This window comes from Schistocerca piceifrons, unplaced genomic scaffold (genome assembly GCF_021461385.2).
Source record: "Schistocerca piceifrons isolate TAMUIC-IGC-003096 unplaced genomic scaffold, iqSchPice1.1 HiC_scaffold_538, whole genome shotgun sequence".
NCBI classification, from domain to species: Eukaryota; Metazoa; Arthropoda; class Insecta; order Orthoptera; family Acrididae; genus Schistocerca; species Schistocerca piceifrons.
In genome coordinates this window covers 581,868-600,425 of record NW_025728775.1, presented here as the reverse complement: position 1 = coordinate 600,425, position 18,558 = coordinate 581,868, and the positions used below count along the sequence as shown (strand labels likewise).

Sequence of the window (18,558 nt, the reverse complement as noted above, 5' to 3'; positions counted from 1 at the left end):
AGCCCAGGAAGGCCGCCGACCGCGGGAATTCGCACCGCCCCCATCCCGCCAGCGTACACGAGACTTCCAGGGCACCCTGGACGACATCGAGGGACTGGAATAATTGGCATTCGCCGTGTCACAGGGCTCGTTGGTCTAGGGGTATGATTCCTGCTTAGGGTGCAGGAGGTCCCGGGTTCAAATCCCGGACGAGCCCTAGCGTTTTGTGCAAACTGATCGCACGTCAGTGGCTGAGTCAGCGCAAAAAGCTCGCCGTCAATATCAAATGAATTTCTTATTCGATGTGAGCAATTGACACTCGGGTCCGACGCGTGAAGGCGATTACGAAGGTTTCGGGTACAGATGGTAGCAGATGCATGTTAGTACGTCTTGCTTAAAGTGATGAAAAAGTGTTTCCGCCCGGGATCGAACCGGGGACCTTCTGCGTGTTAGGCAGACGTGATAACCGCTACACCACGGAAACTGCTTGTGTGCACCTTACTTCACAGACAACTTGTAGTGATGTTGCCATCGTAACTAAAAAATTCAATAAATGTGGTACTTGCAAAACGAAGGGACATGCAGCAGATCCACACACGACGTGGCTCATTGGAGGACAATACGACATAGGCAGGAAAATACTGTTCCCGCCCGGGATCGAACCGGGGACCTTCTGCGTGTGAAGCAGACGTGATAACGGCTACACTACGGAAACGACAGACCCCAGGAGTCCATCCTTGTTCACTCGAACTTGCCTCAGACTTTCTCTCGTCCGCGAATGCACACACGACAGTTCTTTTGTCAGCCTGGAACCCATCACAGCCGAGGGCTCAAGAAGTCTTCGGGGTGCTCGAGAGGGTGTCTGCCGTAGCACCCCTAACGAGATAGCGGCGTTTCGCGCAGTCGTTATTGCAAGTCATATCAGCAAAAGCAATCACTTTCTCAGCAGCAGGCAGTGCGAGCCCAGCGGCAGCTCTACATGAAGGTACCAGTAGCCCAGGAAGGCCGCCGACCGCGGGAATTCGCACCGCCCCCATCCCGCCAGCGTACACGAGACTTCCAGGGCACCCTGGACGACATCGAGGGACTGGAATAATTGGCATTCGCCGTGTCACAGGGCTCGTTGGTCTAGGGGTATGATTCCTGCTTAGGGTGCAGGAGGTCCCGGGTTCAAATCCCGGACGAGCCCTAGCGTTTTGTGCAAACTGATCGCACGTCAGTGGCTGAGTCAGCGCAAAAAGCTCGCCGTCAATATCAAATGAATTTCTTATTCGATGTGAGCAATTGACACTCGGGTCCGACGCGTGAAGGCGATTACGAAGGTTTCGGGTACAGATGGTAGCAGATGCATGTTAGTACGTCTTGCTTAAAGTGATGAAAAAGTGTTTTCGCCCGGGATCGAACCGGGGACCTTCTGCGTGTTAGGCAGACGTGATAACCGCTACACCACGGAAACTGCTTGTGTGCACCTTACTTCACAGACAACTTGTAGTGATGTTGCCATCGTAACTAAAAAATTCAATAAATGTGGTACTTGCAAAACGAAGGGACATGCAGCAGATCCACACACGACGTGGCTCATTGGAGGACAATACGACATAGGCAGGAAAATACTGTTCCCGCCCGGGATCGAACCGGGGACCTTCTGCGTGTGAAGCAGACGTGATAACCGCTACACTACGGAAACGACAGACCCCAGGAGTCCATCCTTGTTCACTCGAATTTGCCTCAGACTTTCTCTCGCCCGCGAATGCACACACGACAGTTCTTTTGTCAGCCTGGAACCCATCACAGCCGAGGGCTCAAGAAGTCTTCGGGGTGCTCGAGAGGGTGTCTGCCGTAGCACCCCTAACGAGATAGCGGCGTTTCGCGCAGTCGTTATTGCAAGTCATATCAGCAAAAGCAATCACTTTCTCAGCAGCAGGCAGTGCGAGCCCAGCGGCAGCTCTACATGAAGGTACCAGTAGCCCAGGAAGGCCGCCGACCGCGGGAATTCGCACCGCCCCCATCCCGCCAGCGTACACGAGACTTCCAGGGCACCCTGGACGACATCGAGGGACTGGAATAATTGGCATTCGCCGTGTCACAGGGCTCGTTGGTCTAGGGGTATGATTCCTGCTTAGGGTGCAGGAGGTCCCGGGTTCAAATCCCGGACGAGCCCTAGCGTTTTGTGCAAACTGATCGCACGTCAGTGGCTGAGTCAGCGCAAAAAGCTCGCCGTCAATATCAAATGAATTTCTTATTCGATGTGAGCAATTGACACTCGGGTCCGACGCGTGAAGGCGATTACGAAGGTTTCGGGTACAGATGGTAGCAGATGCATGTTAGTACGTCTTGCTTAAAGTGATGAAAAAGTGTTTCCGCCCGGGATCGAACCGGGGACCTTCTGCGTGTTAGGCAGACGTGATAACCGCTACACCACGGAAACTGCTTGTGTGCACCTTACTTCACAGACAACTTGTAGTGATGTTGCCATCGTAACTAAAAAATTCAATAAATGTGGTACTTGCAAAACGAAGGGACATGCAGCAGATCCACACACGACGTGGCTCATTGGAGGACAATACGACATAGGCAGGAAAATACTGTTCCCGCCCGGGATCGAACCGGGGACCTTCTGCGTGTGAAGCAGACGTGATAACCGCTACACTACGGAAACGACGGACCCCAGGAGTCCATCCTTGTTCACTCGAACTTGCCTCAGACTTTCTCTCGTCCGCGAATGCACACACGACAGTTCTTTTGTCAGCCTGGAACCCATCACAGCCGAGGGCTCAAGAAGTCTTCGGGGTGCTCGAGAGGGTGTCTGCCGTAGCACCCCTAACGAGATAGCGGCGTTTCGCGCAGTCGTTATTGCAAGTCATATCAGCAAAAGCAATCACTTTCTCAGCAGCAGGCAGTGCGAGCCCAGCGGCAGCTCTACATGAAGGTACCAGTAGCCCAGGAAGGCCGCCGACCGCGGGAATTCGCACCGCCCCCATCCCGCCAGCGTACACGAGACTTCCAGGGCACCCTGGACGACATCGAGGGACTGGAATAATTGGCATTCGCCGTGTCACAGGGCTCGTTGGTCTAGGGGTATGATTCCTGCTTAGGGTGCAGGAGGTCCCGGGTTCAAATCCCGGACGAGCCCTAGCGTTTTGTGCAAACTGATCGCACGTCAGTGGCTGAGTCAGCGCAAAAAGCTCGCCGTCAATATCAAATGAATTTCTTATTCGATGTGAGCAATTGACACTCGGGTCCGACACGTGAAGGCGATTACGAAGGTTTCGGGTACAGATGGTAGCAGATGCATGTTAGTACGTCTTGCTTAAAGTGATGAAAAAGTGTTTCCGCCCGGGATCGAACCGGGGACCTTCTGCGTGTTAGGCAGACGTGATAACCGCTACACCACGGAAACTGCTTGTGTGCACCTTACTTCACAGACAACTTGTAGTGATGTTGCCATCGTAACTAAAAAATTCAATAAATGTGGTACTTGCAAAACGAAGGGACATGCAGCAGATCCACACACGACGTGGCTCATTGGAGGACAATACGACATAGGCAGGAAAATACTGTTCCCGCCCGGGATCGAACCGGGGACCTTCTGCGTGTGAAGCAGACGTGATAACCGCTACACTACGGAAACGACGGACCCCAGGAGTCCATCCTTGTTCACTCGAACTTGCCTCAGACTTTCTCTCGTCCGCGAATGCACACACGACAGTTCTTTTGTCAGCCTGGAACCCATCACAGCCGAGGGCTCAAGAAGTCTTCGGGGTGCTCGAGAGGGTGTCTGCCGTAGCACCCCTAACGAGATAGCGGCGTTTCGCGCAGTCGTTATTGCAAGTCATATCAGCAAAAGCAATCACTTTCTCAGCAGCAGGCAGTGCGAGCCCAGCGGCAGCTCTACATGAAGGTACCAGTAGCCCAGGAAGGCCGCCGACCGCGGGAATTCGCACCGCCCCCATCCCGCCAGCGTACACGAGACTTCCAGGGCACCCTGGACGACATCGAGGGACTGGAATAATTGGCATTCGCCGTGTCACAGGGCTCGTTGGTCTAGGGGTATGATTCCTGCTTAGGGTGCAGGAGGTCCCGGGTTCAAATCCCGGACGAGCCCTAGCGTTTTGTGCAAACTGATCGCACGTCAGTGGCTGAGTCAGCGCAAAAAGCTCGCCGTCAATATCAAATGAATTTCTTATTCGATGTGAGCAATTGACACTCGGGTCCGACGCGTGAAGGCGATTACGAAGGTTTCGGGTACAGATGGTAGCAGATGCATGTTAGTACGTCTTGCTTAAAGTGATGAAAAAGTGTTTCCGCCCGGGATCGAACCGGGGACCTTCTGCGTGTTAGGCAGACGTGATAACCGCTACACCACGGAAACTGCTTGTGTGCACCTTACTTCACAGACAACTTGTAGTGATGTTGCCATGGTAACTAAAAAATTCAATAAATGTGGTACTTGCAAAACGAAGGGACATGCAGCAGATCCACACACGACGTGGCTCATTGGAGGACAATACGACATAGGCAGGAAAATACTGTTCCCGCCCGGGATCGAACCGGGGACCTTCTGCGTGTGAAGCAGACGTGATAACCGCTACACTACGGAAACGACGGACCCCAGGAGTCCATCCTTGTTCACTCGAACTTGCCTCAGACTTTCTCTCGTCCACGAATGCACACACGACAGTTCTTTTGTCAGCCTGGAACCCATCACAGCCGAGGGCTCAAGAAGTCTTCGGGGTGCTCGAGAGGGTGTCTGCCGTAGCACCCCTAACGAGATAGCGGCGTTTCGCGCAGTCGTTATTGCAAGTCATATCAGCAAAAGCAATCACTTTCTCAGCAGCAGGCAGTGCGAGCCCAGCGGCAGCTCTACATGAAGGTACCAGTAGCCCAGGAAGGCCGCCGACCGCGGGAATTCGCACCGCCCCCATCCCGCCAGCGTACACGAGACTTCCAGGGCACCCTGGACGACATCGAGGGACTGGAATAATTGGCATTCGCCGTGTCACAGGGCTCGTTGGTCTAGGGGTATGATTCCTGCTTAGGGTGCAGGAGGTCCCGGGTTCAAATCCCGGACGAGCCCTAGCGTTTTGTGCAAACTGATCGCACGTCAGTGGCTGAGTCAGCGCAAAAAGCTCGCCGTCAATATCAAATGAATTTCTTATTCGATGTGAGCAATTGACACTCGGGTCCGACGCGTGAAGGCGATTACGAAGGTTTCGGGTACAGATGGTAGCAGATGCATGTTAGTACGTCTTGCTTAAAGTGATGAAAAAGTGTTTCCGCCCGGGATCGAACCGGGGACCTTCTGCGTGTTAGGCAGACGTGATAACCGCTACACCACGGAAACTGCTTGTGTGCACCTTACTTCACAGACAACTTGTAGTGATGTTGCCATCGTAACTAAAAAATTTAATAAATGTGGTACTTGCAAAACGAAGGGACATGCAGCAGATCCACACACGACGTGGCTCATTGGAGGACAATACGACATAGGCAGGAAAATACTGTTCCCGCCCGGGATCGAACCGGGGACCTTCTGCGTGTGAAGCAGACGTGATAACCGCTACACTACGGAAACGACGGACCCCAGGAGTCCATCCTTGTTCACTCGAACTTGCCTCAGACTTTCTCTCGTCCGCGAATGCACACACGACAGTTCTTTTGTCAGCCTGGAACCCATCACAGCCGAGGGCTCAAGAAGTCTTCGGGGTGCTCGAGAGGGTGTCTGCCGTAGCACCCCTAACGAGATAGCGGCGTTTCGCGCAGTCGTTATTGCAAGTCATATCAGCAAAAGCAATCACTTTCTCAGCAGCAGGCAGTGCGAGCCCAGCGGCAGCTCTACATGAAGGTACCAGTAGCCCAGGAAGGCCGCCGACCGCGGGAATTCGCACCGCCCCCATCCCGCCAGCGTACACGAGACTTCCAGGGCACCCTGGACGACATCGAGGGACTGGAATAATTGGCATTCGCCGTGTCACAGGGCTCGTTGGTCTAGGGGTATGATTCCTGCTTAGGGTGCAGGAGGTCCCGGGTTCAAATCCCGGACGAGCCCTAGCGTTTTGTGCAAACTGATCGCACGTCAGTGGCTGAGTCAGCGCAAAAAGCTCGCCGTCAATATCAAATGAATTTCTTATTCGATGTGAGCAATTGACACTCGGGTCCGACGCGTGAAGGCGATTACGAAGGTTTCGGGTACAGATGGTAGCAGATGCATGTTAGTACGTCTTGCTTAAAGTGATGAAAAAGTGTTTCCGCCCGGGATCGAACCGGGGACCTTCTGCGTGTTAGGCAGACGTGATAACCGCTACACCACGGAAACTGCTTGTGTGCACCTTACTTCACAGACAACTTGTAGTGATGTTGCCATCGTAACTAAAAAATTCAATAAATGTGGTACTTGCAAAACGAAGGGACATGCAGCAGATCCACACACGACGTGGCTCATTGGAGGACAATACGACATAGGCAGGAAAATACTGTTCCCGCCCGGGATCGAACCGGGGACCTTCTGCGTGTGAAGCAGACGTGATAACCGCTACCCTACGGAAACGACAGACCCCAGGAGTCCATCCTTGTTCACTCGAACTTGCCTCAGACTTTCTCTCGTCCGCGAATGCACACACGACAGTTCTTTTGTCAGCCTGGAACCCATCACAGCCGAGGGCTCAAGAAGTCTTCGGGGTGCTCGAGAGGGTGTCTGCCGTAGCACCCCTAACGAGATAGCGGCGTTTCGCGCAGTCGTTATTGCAAGTCATATCAGCAAAAGCAATCACTTTCTCAGCAGCAGGCAGTGCGAGCCCAGCGGCAGCTCTACATGAAGGTACCAGTAGCCCAGGAAGGCCGCCGACCGCGGGAATTCGCACCGCCCCCATCCCGCCAGCGTACACGAGACTTCCAGGGCACCCTGGACGACATCGAGGGACTGGAATAATTGGCATTCGCCGTGTCACAGGGCTCGTTGGTCTAGGGGTATGATTCCTGCTTAGGGTGCAGGAGGTCCCGGGTTCAAATCCCGGACGAGCCCTAGCGTTTTGTGCAAACTGATCGCACGTCAGTGGCTGAGTCAGCGCAAAAAGCTCGCCGTCAATATCAAATGAATTTCTTATTCGATGTGAGCAATTGACACTCGGGTCCGACGCGTGAAGGCGATTACGAAGGTTTCGGGTACAGATGGTAGCAGATGCATGTTAGTACGTCTTGCTTAAAGTGATGCAAAAGTGTTTCCGCTCGGGATCGAACCGGGGACCTTCTGCGTGTTAGGCAGACGTGATAACCGCTACACCACGGAAACTGCTTGTGTGCACCTTACTTCACAGACAACTTGTAGTGATGTTGCCATCGTAACTAAAAAATTCAATAAATGTGGTACTTGCAAAACGAAGGGACATGCAGCAGATCCACACACGACGTGGCTCATTGGAGGACAATACGACATAGGCAGGAAAATACTGTTCCCGCCCGGGATCGAACCGGGGACCTTCTGCGTGTGAAGCAGACGTGATAACCGCTACACTACGGAAACGACGGACCCCAGGAGTCCATCCTTGTTCACTCGAACTTGCCTCAGACTTTCTCTCGTCCGCGAATGCACACACGACAGTTCTTTTGTCAGCCTGGAACCCATCACAGCCGAGGGCTCAAGAAGTCTTCGGGGTGCTCGAGAGGGTGTCTGCCGTAGCACCCCTAACGAGATAGCGGCGTTTCGCGCAGTCGTTATTGCAAGTCATATCAGCAAAAGCAATCACTTTCTCAGCAGCAGGCAGTGCGAGCCCAGCGGCAGCTCTACATGAAGGTACCAGTAGCCCAGGAAGGCCGCCGACCGCGGGAATTCGCACCGCCCCCATCCCGCCAGCGTACACGAGACTTCCAGGGCACCCTGGACGACATCGAGGGACTGGAATAATTGGCATTCGCCGTGTCACAGGGCTCGTTGGTCTAGGGGTATGATTCCTGCTTAGGGTGCAGGAGGTCCCGGGTTCAAATCCCGGACGAGCCCTAGCGTTTTGTGCAAACTGATCGCACGTCAGTGGCTGAGTCAGCGCAAAAAGCTCGCCGTCAATATCAAATGAATTTCTTATTCGATGTGAGCAATTGACACTCGGGTCCGACGCGTGAAGGCGATTACGAAGGTTTCGGGTACAGATGGTAGCAGATGCATGTTAGTACGTCTTGCTTAAAGTGATGCAAAAGTGTTTCCGCTCGGGATCGAACCGGGGACCTTCTGCGTGTTAGGCAGACGTGATAACCGCTACACCACGGAAACTGCTTGTGTGCACCTTACTTCACAGACAACTTGTAGTGATGTTGCCATCGTAACTAAAAAATTCAATAAATGTGGTACTTGCAAAACGAAGGGACATGCAGCAGATCCACACACGACGTGGCTCATTGGAGGACAATACGACATAGGCAGGAAAATACTGTTCCCGCCCGGGATCGAACCGGGGACCTTCTGCGTGTGAAGCAGACGTGATAACCGCTACACTACGGAAACGACGGACCCCAGGAGTCCATCCTTGTTCACTCGAACTTGCCTCAGACTTTCTCTCGTCCGCGAATGCACACACGACAGTTCTTTTGTCAGCCTGGAACCCATCACAGCCGAGGGCTCAAGAAGTCTTCGGGGTGCTCGAGAGGGTGTCTGCCGTAGCACCCCTAACGAGATAGCGGCGTTTCGCGCAGTCGTTATTGCAAGTCATATCAGCAAAAGCAATCACTTTCTCAGCAGCAGGCAGTGCGAGCCCAGCGGCAGCTCTACATGAAGGTACCAGTAGCCCAGGAAGGCCGCCGACCGCGGGAATTCGCACCGCCCCCATCCCGCCAGCGTACACGAGACTTCCAGGGCACCCTGGACGACATCGAGGGACTGGAATAATTGGCATTCGCCGTGTCACAGGGCTCGTTGGTCTAGGGGTATGATTCCTGCTTAGGGTGCAGGAGGTCCCGGGTTCAAATCCCGGACGAGCCCTAGCGTTTTGTGCAAACTGATCGCACGTCAGTGGCTGAGTCAGCGCAAAAAGCTCGCCGTCAATATCAAATGAATTTCTTATTCGATGTGAGCAATTGACACTCGGGTCCGACGCGTGAAGGCGATTACGAAGGTTTCGGGTACAGATGGTAGCAGATGCATGTTAGTACGTCTTGCTTAAAGTGATGAAAAAGTGTTTCCGCCCGGGATCGAACCGGGGACCTTCTGCGTGTTAGGCAGACGTGATAACCGCTACACCACGGAAACTGCTTGTGTGCACCTTACTTCACAGACAACTTGTAGTGATGTTGCCATCGTAACTAAAAAATTCAATAAATGTGGTACTTGCAAAACGAAGGGACATGCAGCAGATCCACACACGACGTGGCTCATTGGAGGACAATACGACATAGGCAGGAAAATACTGTTCCCGCCCGGGATCGAACCGGGGACCTTCTGCGTGTGAAGCAGACGTGATAACCGCTACACTACGGAAACGACAGACCCCAGGAGTCCATCCTTGTTCACTCGAACTTGCCTCAGACTTTCTCTCGTCCGCGAATGCACACACGACAGTTCTTTTGTCAGCCTGGAACCCATCACAGCCGAGGGCTCAAGAAGTCTTCGGGGTGCTCGAGAGGGTGTCTGCCGTAGCACCCCTAACGAGATAGCGGCGTTTCGCGCAGTCGTTATTGCAAGTCATATCAGCAAAAGCAATCACTTTCTCAGCAGCAGGCAATGCGAGCCCAGCGGCAGCTCTACATGAAGGTACCAGTAGCCCAGGAAGGCCGCCGACCGCGGGAATTCGCACCGCCCCCATCCCGCCAGCGTACACGAGACTTCCAGGGCACCCTGGACGACATCGAGGGACTGGAATAATTGGCATTCGCCGTGTCACAGGGCTCGTTGGTCTAGGGGTATGATTCCTGCTTAGGGTGCAGGAGGTCCCGGGTTCAAATCCCGGACGAGCCCTAGCGTTTTGGGCAAACTGATCGCACGTCAGTGGCTGAGTCAGCGCAAAAAGCTCGCCGTCAATATCAAATGAATTTCTTATTCGATGTGAGCAATTGACACTCGGGTCCGACGCGTGAAGGCGATTTCGAAGGTTTCGGGTACAGATGGTAGCAGATGCATGTTAGTACGTCTTGCTTAAAGTGATGAAAAAGTGTTTCCGCCCGGGATCGAACCGGGGACCTTCTGCGTGTTAGGCAGACGTGATAACCGCTACACCACGGAAACTGCTTGTGTGCACCTTACTTCACAGACAACTTGTAGTGATGTTGCCATCGTAACTAAAAAATTCAATAAATGTGGTACTTGCAAAACGAAGGGACATGCAGCAGATCCACACACGACGTGGCTCATTGGAGGACAATACGACATAGGCAGGAAAATACTGTTCCCGCCCGGGATCGAACCGGGGACCTTCTGCGTGTGAAGCAGACGTGATAACCGCTACACTACGGAAACGACGGACCCCAGGAGTCCATCCTTGTTCACTCGAACTTGCCTCAGACTTTCTCTCGTCCGCGAATGCACACACGACAGTTCTTTTGTCAGCCTGGAACCCATCACAGCCGAGGGCTCAAGAAGTCTTCGGGGTGCTCGAGAGGGTGTCTGCCGTAGCACCCCTAACGAGATAGCGGCGTTTCGCGCAGTCGTTATTGCAAGTCATATCAGCAAAAGCAATCACTTTCTCAGCAGCAGGCAGTGCGAGCCCAGCGGCAGCTCTACATGAAGGTACCAGTAGCCCAGGAAGGCCGCCGACCGCGGGAATTCGCACCGCCCCCATCCCGCCAGCGTACACGAGACTTCCAGGGCACCCTGGACGACATCGAGGGACTGGAATAATTGGCATTCGCCGTGTCACAGGGCTCGTTGGTCTAGGGGTATGATTCCTGCTTAGGGTGCAGGAGGTCCCGGGTTCAAATCCCGGACGAGCCCTAGCGTTTTGTGCAAACTGATCGCACGTCAGTGGCTGAGTCAGCGCAAAAAGCTCGCCGTCAATATCAAATGAATTTCTTATTCGATGTGAGCAATTGACACTCGGGTCCGACGCGTGAAGGCGATTACGAAGGTTTCGGGTACAGATGGTAGCAGATGCATGTTAGTACGTCTTGCTTAAAGTGATGAAAAAGTGTTTCCGCCCGGGATCGAACCGGGGACCTTCTGCGTGTTAGGCAGACGTGATAACCGCTACACCACGGAAACTGCTTGTGTGCACCTTACTTCACAGACAACTTGTAGTGATGTTGCCATCGTAACTAAAAAATTCAATAAATGTGGTACTTGCAAAACGAAGGGACATGCAGCAGATCCACACACGACGTGGCTCATTGGAGGACAATACGACATAGGCAGGAAAATACTGTTCCCGCCCGGGATCGAACCGGGGACCTTCTGCGTGTGAAGCAGACGTGATAACCGCTACACTACGGAAACGACGGACCCCAGGAGTCCATCCTTGTTCACTCGAACTTGCCTCAGACTTTCTCTCGTCCGCGAATGCACACACGACAGTTCTTTTGTCAGCCTGGAACCCATCACAGCCGAGGGCTCAAGAAGTCTTCGGGGTGCTCGAGAGGGTGTCTGCCGTAGCACCCCTAACGAGATAGCGGCGTTTCGCGCAGTCGTTATTGCAAGTCATATCAGCAAAAGCAATCACTTTCTCAGCAGCAGGCAGTGCGAGCCCAGCGGCAGCTCTACATGAAGGTACCAGTAGCCCAGGAAGGCCGCCGACCGCGGGAATTCGCACCGCCCCCATCCCGCCAGCGTACACGAGACTTCCAGGGCACCCTGGACGACATCGAGGGACTGGAATAATTGGCATTCGCCGTGTCACAGGGCTCGTTGGTCTAGGGGTATGATTCCTGCTTAGGGTGCAGGAGGTCCCGGGTTCAAATCCCGGACGAGCTCTAGCGTTTTGTGCAAACTGATCGCACGTCAGTGGCTGAGTCAGCGCAAAAAGCTCGCCGTCAATATCAAATGAATTTCTTATTCGATGTGAGCAATTGACACTCGGGTCCGACGCGTGAAGGCGATTACGAAGGTTTCGGGTACAGATGGTAGCAGATGCATGTTAGTACGTCTTGCTTAAAGTGATGAAAAGTGTTTCCGCCCGGGATCGAACCGGGGACCTTCTGCGTGTTAGGCAGACGTGATAACCGCTACACCACGGAAACTGCTTGTGTGCACCTTACTTCACAGACAACTTGTAGTGATGTTGCCATCGTAACTAAAAAATTCAATAAATGTGGTACTTGCAAAACGAAGGGACATGCAGCAGATCCACACACGACGTGGCTCATTGGAGGACAATACGACATAGGCAGGAAAATACTGTTCCCGCCCGGGATCGAACCGGGGACCTTCTGCGTGTGAAGCAGACGTGATAACCGCTACACTACGGAAACGACGGACCCCAGGAGTCCATCCTTGTTCACTCGAACTTGCCTCAGACTTTCTCTCGTCCGCGAATGCACACACGACAGTTCTTTTGTCAGCCTGGAACCCATCACAGCAGAGGGCTCAAGAAGTCTTCGGGGTGCTCGAGAGGGTGTCTGCCGTAGCACCCCTAACGAGATAGCGGCGTTTCGCGCAGTCGTTATTGCAAGTCATATCAGCAAAAGCAATCACTTTCTCAGCAGCAGGCAGTGCGAGCCCAGCGGCAGCTCTACATGAAGGTACCAGTAGCCCAGGAAGGCCGCCGACCGCGGGAATTCGCACCGCCCCCATCCCGCCAGCGTACACGAGACTTCCAGGGCACCCTGGACGACATCGAGGGACTGGAATAATTGGCATTCGCCGTGTCACAGGGCTCGTTGGTCTAGGGGTATGATTCCTGCTTAGGGTGCAGGAGGTCCCGGGTTCAAATCCCGGACGAGCTCTAGCGTTTTGTGCAAACTGATCGCACGTCAGTGGCTGAGTCAGCGCAAAAAGCTCGCCGTCAATATCAAATGAATTTCTTATTCGATGTGAGCAATTGACACTCGGGTCCGACGCGTGAAGGCGATTACGAAGGTTTCGGGTACAGATGGTAGCAGATGCATGTTAGTACGTCTTGCTTAAAGTGATGAAAAGTGTTTCCGCCCGGGATCGAACCGGGGACCTTCTGCGTGTTAGGCAGACGTGATAACCGCTACACCACGGAAACTGCTTGTGTGCACCTTACTTCACAGACAACTTGTAGTGATGTTGCCATCGTAACTAAAAAATTCAATAAATGTGGTACTTGCAAAACGAAGGGACATGCAGCAGATCCACACACGACGTGGCTCATTGGAGGACAATACGACATAGGCAGGAAAATACTGTTCCCGCCCGGGATCGAACCGGGGACCTTCTGCGTGTGAAGCAGACGTGATAACCGCTACACTACGGAAACGACGGACCCCAGGAGTCCATCCTTGTTCACTCGAACTTGCCTCAGACTTTCTCTCGTCCGCGAATGCACACACGACAGTTCTTTTGTCAGCCTGGAACCCATCACAGCAGAGGGCTCAAGAAGTCTTCGGGGTGCTCGAGAGGGTGTCTGCCGTAGCACCCCTAACGAGATAGCGGCGTTTCGCGCAGTCGTTATTGCAAGTCATATCAGCAAAAGCAATCACTTTCTCAGCAGCAGGCAGTGCGAGCCCAGCGGCAGCTCTACATGAAGGTACCAGTAGCCCAGGAAGGCCGCCGACCGCGGGAATTCGCACCGCCCCCATCCCGCCAGCGTACACGAGACTTCCAGGGCACCCTGGACGACATCGAGGGACTGGAATAATTGGCATTCGCCGTGTCACAGGGCTCGTTGGTCTAGGGGTATGATTCCTGCTTAGGGTGCAGGAGGTCCCGGGTTCAAATCCCGGACGAGCCCTAGCGTTTTGTGCAAACTGATCGCACGTCAGTGGCTGAGTCAGCGCAAAAAGCTCGCCGTCAATATCAAATGAATTTCTTATTCGATGTGAGCAATTGACACTCGGGTCCGACGCGTGAAGGCGATTTCGAAGGTTTCGGGTACAGATGGTAGCAGATGCATGTTAGTACGTCTTGCTTAAAGTGATGAAAAAGTGTTTCCGCCCGGGATCGAACCGGGGACCTTCTGCGTGTTAGGCAGACGTGATAACCGCTACACCACGGAAACTGCTTGTGTGCACCTTACTTCACAGACAACTTGTAGTGATGTTGCCATCGTAACTAAAAAATTCAATAAATGTGGTACTTGCAAAACGAAGGGACATGCAGCAGATCCACACACGACGTGGCTCATTGGAGGACAATACGACATAGGCAGGAAAATACTGTTCCCGCCCGGGATCGAACCGGGGACCTTCTGCGTGTGAAGCAGACGTGATAACCGCTACACTACGGAAACGACGGACCCCAGGAGTCCATCCTTGTTCACTCGAACTTGCCTCAGACTTTCTCTCGTCCGCGAATGCACACACGACAGTTCTTTTGTCAGCCTGGAACCCATCACAGCCGAGGGCTCAAGAAGTCTTCGGGGTGCTCGAGAGGGTGTCTGCCGTAGCACCCCTAACGAGATAGCGGCGTTTCGCGCAGTCGTTATTGCAAGTCATATCAGCAAAAGCAATCACTTTCTCAGCAGCAGGCAGTGCGAGCCCAGCGGCAGCTCTACATGAAGGTACCAGTAGCCCAGGAAGGCCGCCGACCGCGGGAATTCGCACCGCCCCCATCCCGCCAGCGTACACGAGACTTCCAGGGCACCCTGGACGACATCGAGGGACTGGAATAATTGGCATTCGCCGTGTCACAGGGCTCGTTGGTCTAGGGGTATGATTCCTGCTTAGGGTGCAGGAGGTCCCGGGTTCAAATCCCGGACGAGCCCTAGCGTTTTGTGCAAACTGATCGCACGTCAGTGGCTGAGTCAGCGCAAAAAGCTCGCCGTCAATATCAAATGAATTTCTTATTCGATGTGAGCAATTGACACTCGGGTCCGACGCGTGAAGGCGATTACGAAGGTTTCGGGTACAGATGGTAGCAGATGCATGTTAGTACGTCTTGCTTAAAGTGATGAAAAAGTGTTTCCGCCCGGGATCGAACCGGGGACCTTCTGCGTGTTAGGCAGACGTGATAACCGCTACACCACGGAAACTGCTTGTGTGCACCTTACTTCACAGACAACTTGTAGTGATGTTGCCATCGTAACTAAAAAATTCAATAAATGTGGTACTTGCAAAACGAAGGGACATGCAGCAGATCCACACACGACGTGGCTCATTGGAGGACAATACGACATAGGCAGGAAAATACTGTTCCCGCCCGGGATCGAACCGGGGACCTTCTGCGTGTGAAGCAGACGTGATAACCGCTACACTACGGAAACGACGGACCCCAGGAGTCCATCCTTGTTCACTCGAACTTGCCTCAGACTTTCTCTCGTCCGCGAATGCACACACGACAGTTCTTTTGTCAGCCTGGAACCCATCACAGCCGAGGGCTCAAGAAGTCTTCGGGGTGCTCGAGAGGGTGTCTGCCGTAGCACCCCTAACGAGATAGCGGCGTTTCGCGCAGTCGTTATTGCAAGTCATATCAGCAAAAGCAATCACTTTCTCAGCAGCAGGCAGTGCGAGCCCAGCGGCAGCTCTACATGAAGGTACCAGTAGCCCAGGAAGGCCGCCGACCGCGGGAATTCGCACCGCCCCCATCCCGCCAGCGTACACGAGACTTCCAGGGCACCCTGGACGACATCGAGGGACTGGAATAATTGGCATTCGCCGTGTCACAGGGCTCGTTGGTCTAGGGGTATGATTCCTGCTTAGGGTGCAGGAGGTCCCGGGTTCAAATCCCGGACGAGCTCTAGCGTTTTGTGCAAACTGATCGCACGTCAGTGGCTGAGTCAGCGCAAAAAGCTCGCCGTCAATATCAAATGAATTTCTTATTCGATGTGAGCAATTGACACTCGGGTCCGACGCGTGAAGGCGATTACGAAGGTTTCGGGTACAGATGGTAGCAGATGCATGTTAGTACGTCTTGCTTAAAGTGATGAAAAGTGTTTCCGCCCGGGATCGAACCGGGGACCTTCTGCGTGTTAGGCAGACGTGATAACCGCTACACCACGGAAACTGCTTGTGTGCACCTTACTTCACAGACAACTTGTAGTGATGTTGCCATCGTAACTAAAAAATTCAATAAATGTGGTACTTGCAAAACGAAGGGACATGCAGCAGATCCACACACGACGTGGCTCATTGGAGGACAATACGACATAGGCAGGAAAATACTGTTCCCGCCCGGGATCGAACCGGGGACCTTCTGCGTGTGAAGCAGACGTGATAACCGCTACACTACGGAAACGACGGACCCCAGGAGTCCATCCTTGTTCACTCGAACTTGCCTCAGACTTTCTCTCGTCCGCGAATGCACACACGACAGTTCTTTTGTCAGCCTGGAACCCATCACAGCCGAGGGCTCAAGAAGTCTTCGGGGTGCTCGAGAGGGTGTCTGCCGTAGCACCCCTAACGAGATAGCGGCGTTTCGCGCAGTCGTTATTGCAAGTCATATCAGCAAAAGCAATCACTTTCTCAGCAGCAGGCAGTGCGAGCCCAGCGGCAGCTCTACATGAAGGTACCAGTAGCCCAGGAAGGCCGCCGACCGCGGGAATTCGCACCGCCCCCATCCCGCCAGCGTACACGAGACTTCCAGGGCACCCTGGACGACATCGAGGGACTGGAATAATTGGCATTCGCCGTGTCACAGGGCTCGTTGGTCTAGGGGTATGATTCCTGCTTAGGGTGCAGGAGGTCCCGGGTTCAAATCCCGGACGAGCTCTAGCGTTTTGTGCAAACTGATCGCACGTCAGTGGCTGAGTCAGCGCAAAAAGCTCGCCGTCAATATCAAATGAATTTCTTATTCGATGTGAGCAATTGACACTCGGGTCCGACGCGTGAAGGCGATTACGAAGGTTTCGGGTACAGATGGTAGCAGATGCATGTTAGTACGTCTTGCTTAAAGTGATGAAAAGTGTTTCCGCCCGGGATCGAACCGGGGACCTTCTGCGTGTTAGGCAGACGTGATAACCGCTACACCACGGAAACTGCTTGTGTGCACCTTACTTCACAGACAACTTGTAGTGATGTTGCCATCGTAACTAAAAAATTCAATAAATGTGGTACTTGCAAAACGAAGGGACATGCAGCAGATCCACACACGACGTGGCTCATTGGAGGACAATACGACATAGGCAGGAAAATACTGTTCCCGCCCGGGATCGAACCGGGGACCTTCTGCGTGTGAAGCAGACGTGATAACCGCTACACTACGGAAACGACGGACCCCAGGAGTCCATCCTTGTTCACTCGAACTTGCCTCAGACTTTCTCTCGTCCGCGAATGCACACACGACAGTTCTTTTGTCAGCCTGGAACCCATCACAGCAGAGGGCTCAAGAAGTCTTCGGGGTGCTCGAGAGGGTGTCTGCCGTAGCACCCCTAACGAGATAGCGGCGTTTCGCGCAGTCGTTATTGCAAGTCATATCAGCAAAAGCAATCACTTTCTCAGCAGCAGGCAGTGCGAGCCCAGCGGCAGCTCTACATGAAGGTACCAGTAGCCCAGGAAGGCCGCCGACCGCGGGAATTCGCACCGCCCCCATCCCGCCAGCGTACACGAGACTTCCAGGGCACCCTGGACGACATCGAGGGACTGGAATAATTGGCATTCGCCGTGTCACAGGGCTCGTTGGTCTAGGGGTATGATTCCTGCTTAGGGTGCAGGAGGTCCCGGGTTCAAATCCCGGACGAGCTCTAGCGTTTTGTGCAAACTGATCGCACGTCAGTGGCTGAGTCAGCGCAAAAAGCTCGCCGTCAATATCAAATGAATTTCTTATTCGATGTGAGCAATTGACACTCGGGTCCGACGCGTGAAGGCGATTACGAAGGTTTCGGGTACAGATGGTAGCAGATGCATGTTAGTACGTCTTGCTTAAAGTGATGAAAAGTGTTTCCGCCCGGGATCGAACCGGGGACCTTCTGCGTGTTAGGCAGACGTGATAACCGCTACACCACGGAAACTGCTTGTGTGCACCTTACTTCACAGACAACTTGTAGTGATGTTGCCATCGTAACTAAAAAATTCAATAAATGTGGTACTTGCAAAACGAAGGGACATGCAGCAGATCCACACACGACGTGGCTCATTGGAGGACAATACGACATAGGCAGGAAAATACTGTTCCCGCCCGGGATCGAACCGGGGACCTTCTGCGTGTGAAGCAGACGTGATAACCGCTACACTACGGAAACGACGGACCCCAGGAGTCCATCCTTGTTCACTCGAACTTGCCTCAGACTTTCTCTCGTCCGCGAATGCACACACGACAGTTCTTTTGTCAGCCTGGAACCCATCACAGCAGAGGGCTCAAGAAGTCTTCGGGGTGCTCGAGAGGGTGTCTGCCGTAGCACCCCTAACGAGATAGCGGCGTTTCGCGCAGTCGTTATTGCAAGTCATATCAGCAAAAGCAATCACTTTCTCAGCAGCAGGCAGTGCGAGCCCAGCGGCAGCTCTACATGAAGGTACCAGTAGCCCAGGAAGGCCGCCGACCGCGGGAATTCGCACCGCCCCCATCCCGCCAGCGTACACGAGACTTCCAGGGCACCCTGGACGACATCGAGGGAC

General features: G+C 53.6%; 57 non-coding genes across 57 annotated transcripts; 19 read left to right on the top strand and 38 right to left on the bottom strand.

Annotated features, from left to right (window-relative positions):
* Window positions 1–124: 124 nt before the first annotated feature.
* Trnap-agg lies at window positions 125–196 on the top strand. Its single transcript has one exon. It is a non-coding gene; the product is annotated as a tRNA-Pro (tRNA).
* A 194-nt stretch (window positions 197–390) lies between these two features.
* On the bottom strand, window positions 391–463 carry Trnav-aac. The gene has a single exon. It is a non-coding gene; the product is annotated as a tRNA-Val (tRNA).
* A 158-nt stretch (window positions 464–621) lies between these two features.
* Trnav-cac lies at window positions 622–694 on the bottom strand. The gene has a single exon. It is a non-coding gene; the product is annotated as a tRNA-Val (tRNA).
* Window positions 695–1,096: 402 nt separating this feature from the next.
* On the top strand, window positions 1,097–1,168 carry Trnap-agg. Its single transcript has one exon. It is a non-coding gene; the product is annotated as a tRNA-Pro (tRNA).
* A 194-nt stretch (window positions 1,169–1,362) lies between these two features.
* Trnav-aac lies at window positions 1,363–1,435 on the bottom strand. Its single transcript has one exon. It is a non-coding gene; the product is annotated as a tRNA-Val (tRNA).
* A 158-nt stretch (window positions 1,436–1,593) lies between these two features.
* On the bottom strand, window positions 1,594–1,666 carry Trnav-cac. The gene has a single exon. It is a non-coding gene; the product is annotated as a tRNA-Val (tRNA).
* A 402-nt stretch (window positions 1,667–2,068) lies between these two features.
* Trnap-agg lies at window positions 2,069–2,140 on the top strand. The gene has a single exon. It is a non-coding gene; the product is annotated as a tRNA-Pro (tRNA).
* Window positions 2,141–2,334: 194 nt separating this feature from the next.
* On the bottom strand, window positions 2,335–2,407 carry Trnav-aac. The gene has a single exon. It is a non-coding gene; the product is annotated as a tRNA-Val (tRNA).
* Window positions 2,408–2,565: 158 nt separating this feature from the next.
* On the bottom strand, window positions 2,566–2,638 carry Trnav-cac. The gene has a single exon. It is a non-coding gene; the product is annotated as a tRNA-Val (tRNA).
* Window positions 2,639–3,040: 402 nt separating this feature from the next.
* On the top strand, window positions 3,041–3,112 carry Trnap-agg. Its single transcript has one exon. It is a non-coding gene; the product is annotated as a tRNA-Pro (tRNA).
* A 194-nt stretch (window positions 3,113–3,306) lies between these two features.
* Window positions 3,307–3,379, bottom strand: Trnav-aac. The gene has a single exon. It is a non-coding gene; the product is annotated as a tRNA-Val (tRNA).
* A 158-nt stretch (window positions 3,380–3,537) lies between these two features.
* On the bottom strand, window positions 3,538–3,610 carry Trnav-cac. The gene has a single exon. It is a non-coding gene; the product is annotated as a tRNA-Val (tRNA).
* Window positions 3,611–4,012: 402 nt separating this feature from the next.
* Trnap-agg lies at window positions 4,013–4,084 on the top strand. Its single transcript has one exon. It is a non-coding gene; the product is annotated as a tRNA-Pro (tRNA).
* A 194-nt stretch (window positions 4,085–4,278) lies between these two features.
* Window positions 4,279–4,351, bottom strand: Trnav-aac. Its single transcript has one exon. It is a non-coding gene; the product is annotated as a tRNA-Val (tRNA).
* Window positions 4,352–4,509: 158 nt separating this feature from the next.
* Window positions 4,510–4,582, bottom strand: Trnav-cac. The gene has a single exon. It is a non-coding gene; the product is annotated as a tRNA-Val (tRNA).
* Window positions 4,583–4,984: 402 nt separating this feature from the next.
* Trnap-agg lies at window positions 4,985–5,056 on the top strand. Its single transcript has one exon. It is a non-coding gene; the product is annotated as a tRNA-Pro (tRNA).
* A 194-nt stretch (window positions 5,057–5,250) lies between these two features.
* Trnav-aac lies at window positions 5,251–5,323 on the bottom strand. The gene has a single exon. It is a non-coding gene; the product is annotated as a tRNA-Val (tRNA).
* Window positions 5,324–5,481: 158 nt separating this feature from the next.
* On the bottom strand, window positions 5,482–5,554 carry Trnav-cac. Its single transcript has one exon. It is a non-coding gene; the product is annotated as a tRNA-Val (tRNA).
* Window positions 5,555–5,956: 402 nt separating this feature from the next.
* Window positions 5,957–6,028, top strand: Trnap-agg. The gene has a single exon. It is a non-coding gene; the product is annotated as a tRNA-Pro (tRNA).
* A 194-nt stretch (window positions 6,029–6,222) lies between these two features.
* Trnav-aac lies at window positions 6,223–6,295 on the bottom strand. The gene has a single exon. It is a non-coding gene; the product is annotated as a tRNA-Val (tRNA).
* A 158-nt stretch (window positions 6,296–6,453) lies between these two features.
* Window positions 6,454–6,526, bottom strand: Trnav-cac. The gene has a single exon. It is a non-coding gene; the product is annotated as a tRNA-Val (tRNA).
* A 402-nt stretch (window positions 6,527–6,928) lies between these two features.
* Trnap-agg lies at window positions 6,929–7,000 on the top strand. The gene has a single exon. It is a non-coding gene; the product is annotated as a tRNA-Pro (tRNA).
* Window positions 7,001–7,194: 194 nt separating this feature from the next.
* Trnav-aac lies at window positions 7,195–7,267 on the bottom strand. The gene has a single exon. It is a non-coding gene; the product is annotated as a tRNA-Val (tRNA).
* Window positions 7,268–7,425: 158 nt separating this feature from the next.
* On the bottom strand, window positions 7,426–7,498 carry Trnav-cac. The gene has a single exon. It is a non-coding gene; the product is annotated as a tRNA-Val (tRNA).
* A 402-nt stretch (window positions 7,499–7,900) lies between these two features.
* Window positions 7,901–7,972, top strand: Trnap-agg. Its single transcript has one exon. It is a non-coding gene; the product is annotated as a tRNA-Pro (tRNA).
* A 194-nt stretch (window positions 7,973–8,166) lies between these two features.
* Trnav-aac lies at window positions 8,167–8,239 on the bottom strand. The gene has a single exon. It is a non-coding gene; the product is annotated as a tRNA-Val (tRNA).
* A 158-nt stretch (window positions 8,240–8,397) lies between these two features.
* Window positions 8,398–8,470, bottom strand: Trnav-cac. The gene has a single exon. It is a non-coding gene; the product is annotated as a tRNA-Val (tRNA).
* A 402-nt stretch (window positions 8,471–8,872) lies between these two features.
* Trnap-agg lies at window positions 8,873–8,944 on the top strand. Its single transcript has one exon. It is a non-coding gene; the product is annotated as a tRNA-Pro (tRNA).
* Window positions 8,945–9,138: 194 nt separating this feature from the next.
* On the bottom strand, window positions 9,139–9,211 carry Trnav-aac. Its single transcript has one exon. It is a non-coding gene; the product is annotated as a tRNA-Val (tRNA).
* A 158-nt stretch (window positions 9,212–9,369) lies between these two features.
* On the bottom strand, window positions 9,370–9,442 carry Trnav-cac. The gene has a single exon. It is a non-coding gene; the product is annotated as a tRNA-Val (tRNA).
* A 402-nt stretch (window positions 9,443–9,844) lies between these two features.
* Window positions 9,845–9,916, top strand: Trnap-agg. Its single transcript has one exon. It is a non-coding gene; the product is annotated as a tRNA-Pro (tRNA).
* Window positions 9,917–10,110: 194 nt separating this feature from the next.
* On the bottom strand, window positions 10,111–10,183 carry Trnav-aac. The gene has a single exon. It is a non-coding gene; the product is annotated as a tRNA-Val (tRNA).
* Window positions 10,184–10,341: 158 nt separating this feature from the next.
* Window positions 10,342–10,414, bottom strand: Trnav-cac. Its single transcript has one exon. It is a non-coding gene; the product is annotated as a tRNA-Val (tRNA).
* A 402-nt stretch (window positions 10,415–10,816) lies between these two features.
* Window positions 10,817–10,888, top strand: Trnap-agg. The gene has a single exon. It is a non-coding gene; the product is annotated as a tRNA-Pro (tRNA).
* Window positions 10,889–11,082: 194 nt separating this feature from the next.
* On the bottom strand, window positions 11,083–11,155 carry Trnav-aac. The gene has a single exon. It is a non-coding gene; the product is annotated as a tRNA-Val (tRNA).
* A 158-nt stretch (window positions 11,156–11,313) lies between these two features.
* Window positions 11,314–11,386, bottom strand: Trnav-cac. The gene has a single exon. It is a non-coding gene; the product is annotated as a tRNA-Val (tRNA).
* Window positions 11,387–11,788: 402 nt separating this feature from the next.
* Window positions 11,789–11,860, top strand: Trnap-agg. Its single transcript has one exon. It is a non-coding gene; the product is annotated as a tRNA-Pro (tRNA).
* A 193-nt stretch (window positions 11,861–12,053) lies between these two features.
* Window positions 12,054–12,126, bottom strand: Trnav-aac. Its single transcript has one exon. It is a non-coding gene; the product is annotated as a tRNA-Val (tRNA).
* Window positions 12,127–12,284: 158 nt separating this feature from the next.
* Trnav-cac lies at window positions 12,285–12,357 on the bottom strand. The gene has a single exon. It is a non-coding gene; the product is annotated as a tRNA-Val (tRNA).
* Window positions 12,358–12,759: 402 nt separating this feature from the next.
* Trnap-agg lies at window positions 12,760–12,831 on the top strand. Its single transcript has one exon. It is a non-coding gene; the product is annotated as a tRNA-Pro (tRNA).
* A 193-nt stretch (window positions 12,832–13,024) lies between these two features.
* Trnav-aac lies at window positions 13,025–13,097 on the bottom strand. The gene has a single exon. It is a non-coding gene; the product is annotated as a tRNA-Val (tRNA).
* A 158-nt stretch (window positions 13,098–13,255) lies between these two features.
* Trnav-cac lies at window positions 13,256–13,328 on the bottom strand. Its single transcript has one exon. It is a non-coding gene; the product is annotated as a tRNA-Val (tRNA).
* A 402-nt stretch (window positions 13,329–13,730) lies between these two features.
* Trnap-agg lies at window positions 13,731–13,802 on the top strand. Its single transcript has one exon. It is a non-coding gene; the product is annotated as a tRNA-Pro (tRNA).
* Window positions 13,803–13,996: 194 nt separating this feature from the next.
* Window positions 13,997–14,069, bottom strand: Trnav-aac. Its single transcript has one exon. It is a non-coding gene; the product is annotated as a tRNA-Val (tRNA).
* A 158-nt stretch (window positions 14,070–14,227) lies between these two features.
* On the bottom strand, window positions 14,228–14,300 carry Trnav-cac. Its single transcript has one exon. It is a non-coding gene; the product is annotated as a tRNA-Val (tRNA).
* Window positions 14,301–14,702: 402 nt separating this feature from the next.
* Window positions 14,703–14,774, top strand: Trnap-agg. Its single transcript has one exon. It is a non-coding gene; the product is annotated as a tRNA-Pro (tRNA).
* Window positions 14,775–14,968: 194 nt separating this feature from the next.
* Window positions 14,969–15,041, bottom strand: Trnav-aac. The gene has a single exon. It is a non-coding gene; the product is annotated as a tRNA-Val (tRNA).
* A 158-nt stretch (window positions 15,042–15,199) lies between these two features.
* On the bottom strand, window positions 15,200–15,272 carry Trnav-cac. Its single transcript has one exon. It is a non-coding gene; the product is annotated as a tRNA-Val (tRNA).
* Window positions 15,273–15,674: 402 nt separating this feature from the next.
* Trnap-agg lies at window positions 15,675–15,746 on the top strand. The gene has a single exon. It is a non-coding gene; the product is annotated as a tRNA-Pro (tRNA).
* A 193-nt stretch (window positions 15,747–15,939) lies between these two features.
* Trnav-aac lies at window positions 15,940–16,012 on the bottom strand. Its single transcript has one exon. It is a non-coding gene; the product is annotated as a tRNA-Val (tRNA).
* A 158-nt stretch (window positions 16,013–16,170) lies between these two features.
* On the bottom strand, window positions 16,171–16,243 carry Trnav-cac. The gene has a single exon. It is a non-coding gene; the product is annotated as a tRNA-Val (tRNA).
* A 402-nt stretch (window positions 16,244–16,645) lies between these two features.
* Window positions 16,646–16,717, top strand: Trnap-agg. The gene has a single exon. It is a non-coding gene; the product is annotated as a tRNA-Pro (tRNA).
* A 193-nt stretch (window positions 16,718–16,910) lies between these two features.
* Trnav-aac lies at window positions 16,911–16,983 on the bottom strand. The gene has a single exon. It is a non-coding gene; the product is annotated as a tRNA-Val (tRNA).
* A 158-nt stretch (window positions 16,984–17,141) lies between these two features.
* Trnav-cac lies at window positions 17,142–17,214 on the bottom strand. Its single transcript has one exon. It is a non-coding gene; the product is annotated as a tRNA-Val (tRNA).
* Window positions 17,215–17,616: 402 nt separating this feature from the next.
* Trnap-agg lies at window positions 17,617–17,688 on the top strand. The gene has a single exon. It is a non-coding gene; the product is annotated as a tRNA-Pro (tRNA).
* Window positions 17,689–17,881: 193 nt separating this feature from the next.
* Trnav-aac lies at window positions 17,882–17,954 on the bottom strand. The gene has a single exon. It is a non-coding gene; the product is annotated as a tRNA-Val (tRNA).
* A 158-nt stretch (window positions 17,955–18,112) lies between these two features.
* Window positions 18,113–18,185, bottom strand: Trnav-cac. Its single transcript has one exon. It is a non-coding gene; the product is annotated as a tRNA-Val (tRNA).
* Window positions 18,186–18,558: the final 373 nt, after the last annotated feature.